This window comes from Nyctereutes procyonoides, unplaced genomic scaffold, assembly GCF_905146905.1.
Source record: "Nyctereutes procyonoides isolate TBG_1078 unplaced genomic scaffold, NYPRO_anot_genome, whole genome shotgun sequence".
Classification (NCBI taxonomy): Eukaryota; Metazoa; Chordata; class Mammalia; order Carnivora; family Canidae; genus Nyctereutes; species Nyctereutes procyonoides.
In genome coordinates this window covers 19,545,097-19,554,432 of record NW_026575136.1, presented here as the reverse complement: position 1 = coordinate 19,554,432, position 9,336 = coordinate 19,545,097, and the positions used below count along the sequence as shown (strand labels likewise).

The window sequence follows — 9,336 nt, the reverse complement described above, 5'->3', positions numbered from 1 at the left end:
CCCAGGAAGATTCAGAATCCCCTCGGATACCAGGGGATTGGGCTGCAGTTTTCTGGGTCCGGTAAACGGAGACAGGCGGAGTCCATAATGAGGGTTTGCCCCGCAGCCCCTAAATGTCTATGAATTTTCAAAGGGACCCGGGAGCCCAGCCGAAGGGCCCAGGAGTCCGGGCTGGGACCGCCCGAACCTCACGGCCGGCGGCTGGCGTCACCGCGGTGCGCTCCGGGCGGGGGTGGGCGTCCACGCGGAGGGGGTGGGGGGGGCGGGGGCGGAGGCGGGGGACCGCGACCGGCCACAGATCCCCTGACCCACAGGCTCCAATGATGGAGGTAGATGCCCTCCCCCCGCCTGAGGTCACAGGGGCCGGGGGGCGCGGGGGCGCGAGGGGCGCGGGGGATGCGCGGGAGGTCACAGGGGCGCGGGGCTGCGGGGGCGCGGGGGGCGCGGGGGGGCCTCCGCTCCCTGCGCTTCCGCGTCAGTCTGCCATCGCCCCCAACTAAAGTTTTCCGCGGAACAAGGAAGCCCCGAGGCGATGAGCGGCGCCGGCAGAGCCCTCCTCGGAAGCAGCCGCGGCGCAGGGTTGGGGCCCCGGAGGGGGCGGCTGCAGGCGGTGCACGGGGGGAGGAGGGGGGCCCGGAGCTGGGGGGAGCCGGAGGGGGTGCAGGGGTGCGCGGGTGGGGGGTCCCGGAACGGGCGGGGCGCAGGGCGGGGCTGCCCCGGAGCGCGGGTTCCCCCCCCACCCGCCTCCCGGCGCCGACCTCTGCCCGGGGCGCAGCCTACGGAGGCGGAGCCCGACCCGCCGGCGCGGGAGGCGGGACGGACGGCGAGGCCGGGAGCCCCCACGCTGCGAGGTAGGCGAGCCCGGCCCCCGCGACCTGGGCCCGCGGAGCCCCCGGGCAGGCGCAGCCGGAGCGCAGCCGCGGGCGGTCGGCGGGGGGGGGGGGGGGGCGCCTGCCCGGGTCCGCGCCCCCGCCCTGGGGGAGGAGCCCACCCTCCCGGGAAACGACCACCTCCCTCCGCCCCGGGCGCGTCTGGCTTCTTATTTAGGCTGATGTTTGGCGGTGCCTTTGCGGCGGGGGTCCCCGGGGGGGGGGGGGAGGGTGTCCCCCGAGGTCCCCGAGGTCGAGGGGTCGGGACACCTGCGTCGTCCTCCTGTGGCGCCGTGACAGGTCCCTAGGCCCGCGGCTTTGAAGAGCACAGAGGGGTGAACACGGGTGGTCGTCTTCCCCTTATTCTTTCCTGCCGGCCCTCGGGCTGCAGGTGTCCCTGGGCCACAGGTGCCCTCGGGCCGCAGGTGCAGGTGCCCCTGGGCCGCAGGTGCCCTCGGGCCGCAGGTGCAGGTGCCCCTGGGCCGCAGGTGCCCTCGGGCCGCAGGTGCACGAAGCAGCAGGACGGCCCTCAGGGCGACCGCTGTCCACCGTCCTGGGGATGGGAAAGCTGCAAGTTACAGAGCTCATGGCAGGCGCGCAAGAGAGCCTTAGTGTCTTACATAGGACAGCCTAAGGACGGCTGTTAGGGACTGAAGACGTGGATGTGACTTTTAAACCCTTCAATAGACGGGGGAATATATATATGTAATGTATAAAAATATATAAACATGTGAAAATATATGATATATAAGTATATAATGCATATAAAGTATATAATATGTAAATGTATGAAATATATAAAATATACAATATATACATATATAATATATAAAACATGTTTATATTACAGATTGTATTAAAATTTTGATGTATAAATATATATCATATATATATATCATATATATATATATATATAAAATAAGGATCAGAAGAAGCAGTTAGACCCAAACATAACTGAGCTCCATTATATCATAGTTGTTTTACTTTAGGAATCCAAACTTTCTTTACTATCTTCTAGTAAAGACTACATGAAGCATCAAGGGAAATTATTCTACATTTGCAATAAGAAAAAGAGAATCTGCCCTTTTGATTTTACCTAATGCTATTAAATATTCAGTTCTGGAGAAGTCTGGTTTTTCAGAAATGTGATCTGAGCCAGAGTCTCAGGTACCCTGGCAGACACAACAGGCGCTGCTGTTTCCTGTTACCGGCCTGCTTCCCCCCACACTCCCGCCCAACACTGATTGTTTTAGAGTGAAGGCTTCTGACACAGAGGAATTTGTGCCTAAGGCAGGGTATACCCTTGTGGCTCCTCAGCTATTTACAGAAAGAATGAAAACAGTTTACACTTCCTGCAAATTTCTTAAGGTTCCTATCTTTGTGACTTGCTGAATAAATTTGGTAACTAAAGCTGCACTAAAATTTTGAGATAAATACGCTATTTCAGTTATATCATTCACCTTTATTACTTTGTGAATGGTTAACAGGCATGTTATTTGTTAGCTGATTGATTTACAGTGTGCTGGACAGTGGGGTTGTAATCCAAATTCTGGCTGAGGCTGAAAAATTAGGTGTATATTTATTTGTTTGGGATCGTGACTGAAAACAAAGAACTGAAGGTTTGGAAAGGAGTTAAAAAGTCATGGTTTCAAATCTCTTGAACTGAGATATTTATATCAAAATTATAGGCCATTTATCAATAGAAAATAAATTCATATTGGCCAAATGTTACTATCAACTTAACAAGGTGTTTGAGTGAATTTGCATTTTACTAAGCATGAAAACAGCCATCTACACGGGTTTGGAAAACAAAAACATGAATGTGTACGCGTTCAGTTTTAGAATCTGTCTGTTGTATGTGTGGATTTGTGAGCCCGTTCATGCATTGGTTGAACACCTGTTGGGCAGGGCACTTTGTTCTGAGTTCAAATCAGGTAAGAAGGGGTGGATACAGCTTTGTGTAACTAAGTCACATTCCTGTCCTCATGGAATTTGCACAATGCTGGAGTTCTCCAGAACACCTTGGGATCCTAGATAAGAACCATATCAGTGATCATCTATCAGTTTTGACAGTGACTGGAACTAGATTATCTTCAAATTTAAATAGTCAACTCTAAAAATTATAAGGGACCTTATATATTATTCAGGTCGGTGTTTTTCTCCTTTGTTTAGATTGGGAAACAATTTAGGAATCACATGTTCTGAGTTTAATATTATGAAAAATTGAGATGTTAAGCCCAAAAGAACTAAATATCAATTTCATGCAAATTAAATACAAACTAAACTTGTAGTAGTAGAAGCCAATAATTTAGCATATAAATCAATGAATGAAAATTTTCAAAATGAGAATTTTCTATCCATCACATTATTTTTTCCTGTGAATTAGAAAAATATGACTACAATTATACTCTACCCCAGAGGAAAAGACTTACTTTATTCAAGGCATTCTTGCTTTTTTTGTTGTTGTCATTGTGACTGTTTTTTTTTTAAAACACCTTTATTGGAGGTGTAGTTTACACACCCTAAAATATATCCAAGTGTATATTCAATGATTTTTAGTAAATCTATGGGATTGTGCAACCATCATGACAATCCAATTTTAGAGCATTCTCAGCATCCACAAAAGATTCCACCTTCCTGGGGATCCCTGGGTGGCTCAGCAGTTAAACGCCTGCCTTTGGCCCAGGGTGCGATCCTGGAGTCCCGGGATCGAATCCCACGTCGGGCTCCCTCATGGAGTCTGCTTCTCCCTCCTCCTGTGTCTCTGCCTCTTTCTGTCTCTCTCTCTCTCTATCATAAATAAATAAATAAACAAATCTTTAAAAAAAATGTTCCACCTTCCTATTTGTTACAACTTTCCTCAACCCCACCCCCAGACAACCATTAATCTACTGTCTCTCTGTTTAGATTCACTTTCTGGACATTTCACACAAATGGGGTCATATCAATAGATATGGTCGTTAGCATCAATAGATGGTCTTTAGCATCTGGCTTCCTTCACCTAGAACAGTGTTTCTGAGGTTCATGCAGGGTGTAGCATGTATCAGTAGTTGGTTCCTTATTATTGCTACTATTTCATGCCATTGTAAGGCTGGTCCACGTTTTGTTCACCAGCTAGTAGAGTTTTCTGCATTTACATTTAAGTGGTAAGACAGATATTTTGGTCCACCTTCCATGGTAGCATAATTTGAAAATAATTGATAGGAGCCAACCTCTTATTTGTATCATGAAAAATATATTTCTGTATGGATTACTGCTATTTTCTGTGATATTCCTTTGATATTCCCATGAGAATTGTAAATAGTAGACCCTGTGCAAGTAGCAGAAAGCATCAATCATTTGGGATTCTAGGTTGGACTTGGAAGATGTTTCACTCTTGACATTAACATGTGTGAAAAGACTTCACCTCTTTGCTACATTTTCTTCACAAAGGATGCATTTAGAGTGGGTGAATTTTGATGATTGACCTAACAGCGATAACTGAAGTACTCTCAAAAATACGAGTGCATCCTGGGGTGCCTGGGTGGCTCAGCGGTTGAGCATCTGCCTTTGGCCCAGGGCGTGACCCCGGAGTCCCGGGATCGAGTCCCACATTGGGCTTCCTGTGAGGAGCCTGCTTCTGCCTCTGCCTGTGTCTCTGCCTCTCTCTCTCTCTCTCTCTCTGTGTCTCTCATGATTAAATAAATAAATAAAACCTTTAAAATAAAATGAGTGCTTCCTAATAACATTTTAGTGGCACACTTAACATAAAGCATGAGTCATCTATAGCCTCAAGCCTTAAAAAGTTGAAGGGAGTGCAAGTGGATTTATAAGCTTTTAGTTTTGTTATTCTGTGGTTTCTATGATTGTGCTAAAGAATGAAAACAGATACAACTGTTAATTTACTAAATCAGGCACTAGTTTGAGCTCTTAGAGCAGAGAAAATCTAAAACAGAACAAAATCCCACTTCTTTTTTCTCTGGGACCTTTTTAAGGACCTAGATCAAAATTATAGCTCACCAGCCAGTGGTGGTGGTTTTCTGTGTGTTGTCCAGAGAACAGACCAAATCAGAACTAACACTGAAAAGCATTTACCTTTTTGAATTACCTTTCCTAGGAATCAAGAACATTGACCAGCAGTTCTGGTAGAGCTGTTCCCTTGCACACCTCCATTCACCTTGCTTTGTGCCAACTACTACAGCAAATGTATTCTTAGAAGGTTATGCTTGACAACTTCTGCTGAAAGATCCTCTTAGAAGGATTTCTCCGGTTGAGTAGAAACCCTTCTAGAAAAAGGTTCTGTGAAACTAAAGAGAAGACAATATGTCTCTTCATGCCTGTGCATTACTACTGAAATTACACTTTCCTATTGGGGGAAAAAAGATCATTAATAGAACTTAAAGATCTATTTTATGGACAACTTAGAATGCAAAGGACTTTATTTTTAAAATTATAAATTTTGAAAACAAGATAGTCTAGATTAAATAACATAGTTTTCCATGGCTGCATGTGTTCATTTGGAACTGTTTTTTCTGCTTGAACTATCAGAACAACCTGCTAAAATCCCTGGGTGGGAACACTGCTTTTGATGCTCCATGATGGGATGAATTAATCAGACTCTACTGGTAATGCCTTTTTTTTTTTTTTTTAAACTTGGTAAAGGCTTAAGAAAATCTCTGGAATGGGTGTGTTTTTCTAGACTTCCACTGACCATGTCATTCTAAATGTGTCCTAAGAGTCATATATCATTTACAGGACTCTCCTCATCCTTCCCACTTTCATATGCTCTGAAATTGGCGGGGACGAGCTGCCTCAGTTGTGTCTGTTCACCTGCAAGAGGGAGGCTTGATCAGCGTTGAGCTGTGAGTGTCTGTGAGTTATTTTGATGAGCTCACTCACTCATGGCTCCTGATGATGTCATCTGCTCTAAGGAACTAGATTTTACCCAGAACCAGAAGCTGCCTCTCACTCTGGTATCTTTCTGTGAGCCCCCAGATTTGGGGAACATGCTGCACCGCCTGTGCGTCAATCTGACGTCTTCCTGGGGTGGGAGGGCCTGGCTGCCAGTGGTGGCCTTCCTGGACAGACTTTGAAGTCACTAACCCAATAGTCTACATGCAAATGGGCCACTGTGAAGAGTAGAAACAAGTTATGCATCTAGAAAACGATTAAGAAGCGGTTGGGTAGATGAGATGAGGGTTCAAGGCTCATGAGTTAGACTTAAATCTTGTCGTGGCAAATATTCTTACTTCTTATAGGCTTCTATAGATTTCCTCCTACTTTTCCACATTAGCGAATAATAAGTATGGGTAACTTCTTAGGATGTAGGATGTTTAAGATTTCCCTGGGCCTCCTCTGTCACCATATGGAATGTCAGGCTTCACTGGCTACTCTTGTGGCAACAGTGGTTCTACTTTGCCTTTTAACAATCCTGATTCCATCACTGTTTTGTTTTGTTTGCCATTTATATTGTTTTGGGGTCACTAATTTGAACAAAGGGAAACAAATCCGGCTAATTGTGACTTCCAGTTAGCTCTGATAAAATCAGTGAAGGTCCTTGGCTTTTAAGGTCTCAGTTGTACTTTGCTTTCTCTAAGCTGTTGTTGCATTATTATTTTTTTTCAAATAAAAGTTTATGAGCTCACCTTTTTTAGTAGAGTTCTGTAAGTTTTGACAAATGGTTTCAGTCACAGAACCATCATCACCTTCAAGATACAGAACAGTTATGGGGTGCCCGGGTGGCTCAGCCAGTTAAGTGTCTGACTTTGGCTCAGGTCATGATCTCGAGGTCCTGGGATCGAGCCCCACCTCAGGCTCCCTGCTCAGTGGGGAGTCTGCTTCTCCCTCTCCCTCTGCCTCCTCCCCCCTACTCTGCTCATGGTCTCACTCTCCTTCTCAAATACATAAAATCTTTTTAAAAAAAAGATATAGAACAGTTATGTTATTCTGTTCCCCACCAGAATTCCCCTGTGTCCCCTTTGTAGTCAATCCCCCCCACTCTCAATCCCTAGTTAACCACTGATCTGTTTTCTGTGACCGTAATTTTGAATTTTCTAAATCTCATATAAATAGAACTAGAGTATGTAGGCTTTTGGATCTGGCTATTTTCTCTAAGGAAAATGCTTTGGAGATTCATCCACATTGTGTGCATCAGTACTTCATTCTTCTTATTGATGATTAGGATTCACCTATGGATGTATATTTGAATTTTCCCCAGTGTTTGGCAATTAGTAACATCTTGATGTATGGATCATAGACCTTCATTTCACTTGGGTAAATACCTAGAAGTGGGATTGCTGGTTGAACAGTGAGTGCTTAACTTTATAGGAAACTGCCTAAGAGTTGTCCAACGTGCCTGCCCATTTTGCATTCCCATCAGCAACAGACAGGAGCTCCAGCCACTCTGTATCCTCATTCATACTTACCTACTTACTGGAAATTTTTTATTTAAAAAAATATTTTATTTATTTACTCGTGAGACACACACACACACACACAGACAGAGACAGAGAGACAGAACAGACAGAGACTTAGGCAGAGGGAGACGCAATCTCAATGCAAGACTTGATCCCACGACACCGGGATCATGACCTGAGCCGAAGGCAGATGCTCCACCACTGAGATACCAGGTGGCCCCTGGATAATTTTTTAAATGAAGTAAATTATGTTGGAGCTAAAATATTCCAGGATGAGTTTAGGAAGCTAAAGATATTTCGTCTATTCCTGAACCTTTTACTCTTAAAATATTTTATAAAGTCACAAGAGATATTTTCTGAAAGGATACTTTCCTTTTAAATGTTACAAATGACTAAGATAAATGTCATTGACGTATGCTTTTTTTCATATGCTCTTCACTGCCAAGTCCTCAGTGGTTTTTGAGTTGACTGTTAACTGAGGTCAATACAGGAGGGATGGTCTGACTAGAAGGGTGGACAGTGAGGGGTCAGCTGAGCTGAGGCTTTGACACTTCCAAGCGATGTCCTATAAGCAGATGCCCGCTATGGGCCGTGGGTGTCAATATGATGATTTAATATTCTTTAAATGTGCATGACGGGTCAGATACTTCGTGAAGCACTTTTTGTGCACTGTACTGTTTAATCCTCGTATAACTCTGTGGTAAATTCAACAGTTGCATCTGAAATTTTCACTTGGGGAAGCTGAAGCCTAGGACGTTTGAAAACTGTTCAGAGGCCACCCAGCTAGCAGGAAGTAGCACAGCCTTATGCACAGCACCACCAAGTCCAAAGCCACCATTTTTAAGCCATGAGGCCACACTGCCTCTGTACAGGGAATAAATCTACTGGGACAAAAACATCTGCTCATGGTCCTAGAGGATGCACCAGGGAGCTCACAACAGGAGTTACTTGACGGTTACTCAGTGGTCTGACTACTAAACTAGCTCGGGCCCAAAAAATTAGGCTTAGAAATCTGTTCAGAATGCAGCAGAAGGCAAGGTGGTGAGCTGGAAAGACCCAGCAGACTCATGGCTTGACCTCCACGACCATCACTAACCAGCTGTTTTGCTTCATCTTGCTCAGCCTCCTTTCCTCATCTGTAAAGTGGGAATAGTTACACAAACCTTTTAGGGTGTGTGTGAGGATTATTAAAGGTAGCAAACCCTAGCCTGCATGTAGTAGGTGCTCAGCAGACTCTGGTCCCTTCTCCCCAGTGTTTCCCCAAAGTGGATGGGACTCACGTGATTTGCTCCTTTTTGCAGTTTAGTAGCCATACAGGGCACTGGGCGAAATCTTCAGCTGCTTTCAAAATTTCAAATTATGCCAATGAACTATGAAGATAGATTATTTCCTTACAAAGACACCAGGATTTAAGGCCAGTATATCTGGGCCACCTGGTATATCAGGTGGAGGTTAATTGATGAACTTGAAAACCTTGAGTCACTTTTCTGTGACTTGATTGCATTATACCTGTGTACATGAATGGACTTAGATAAAACTGTAGATATATAGATGGTAGGTATTGTTGTACAATACGTTGTCATGATTAGTTTTGACAAATTTTTTAAAAGATTTTATTTATTCATGAAAGACACAGAGAGAAAGAGGCAGAGACATAGGCAGAGGGAGAAGCAGGCTCCCTGTAGGGAGGCTGATGGGGGACTCTATCCCAGATCCCAGGATCACGCCCTGGGCCAAAGGCAGACACTCAACCGCTGAGTCACCCAGGCGTCCTTAATTTTGACAATTTATGGGAAATGATTCTTCAGTAAATGGCAGGGTGTTTATCAATCCCATTTATTTGTATTTTCCATGTGTGCCGATATTTCAATCTTTTTAAAAAACTGAGATAGCTTTTATTTCATATCTAAGAGTTTCTGTAGCATTGGCTATGATGTAAATATGTGTTTGTATATAAATGAGTATCACAAATGAATAAAATTAATTCTACTTTAAAAATCTTAGTTTATTACTTGAACCAAAGTTATTACTACTGGGGCTAAGGTTTACCATGCATGTCTTCTGATACAGTG

General features: G+C 44.8%; 1 protein-coding gene across 3 annotated transcripts in view; it reads left to right on the top strand.

Moving 5' to 3' along the window:
- Positions 1 to 285: 285 nt before the first annotated feature.
- LOC129495385 (coiled-coil domain-containing protein 68-like) overlaps positions 286 to 9,336 on the top strand; it is a 50,609-nt gene continuing 41,558 nt past the window's right edge. For 2 of the 3 annotated variants that reach the window (XR_008661524.1, XM_055302832.1), the window contains exon 1: positions 286 to 329. The gene's annotated coding sequence lies outside the window, so the exon portion shown is untranslated. Of the gene's footprint in view, positions 330 to 811; positions 852 to 9,336 lie in introns of those variants that run through there. The other variant, XM_055302833.1, reaches the window with a different exon arrangement.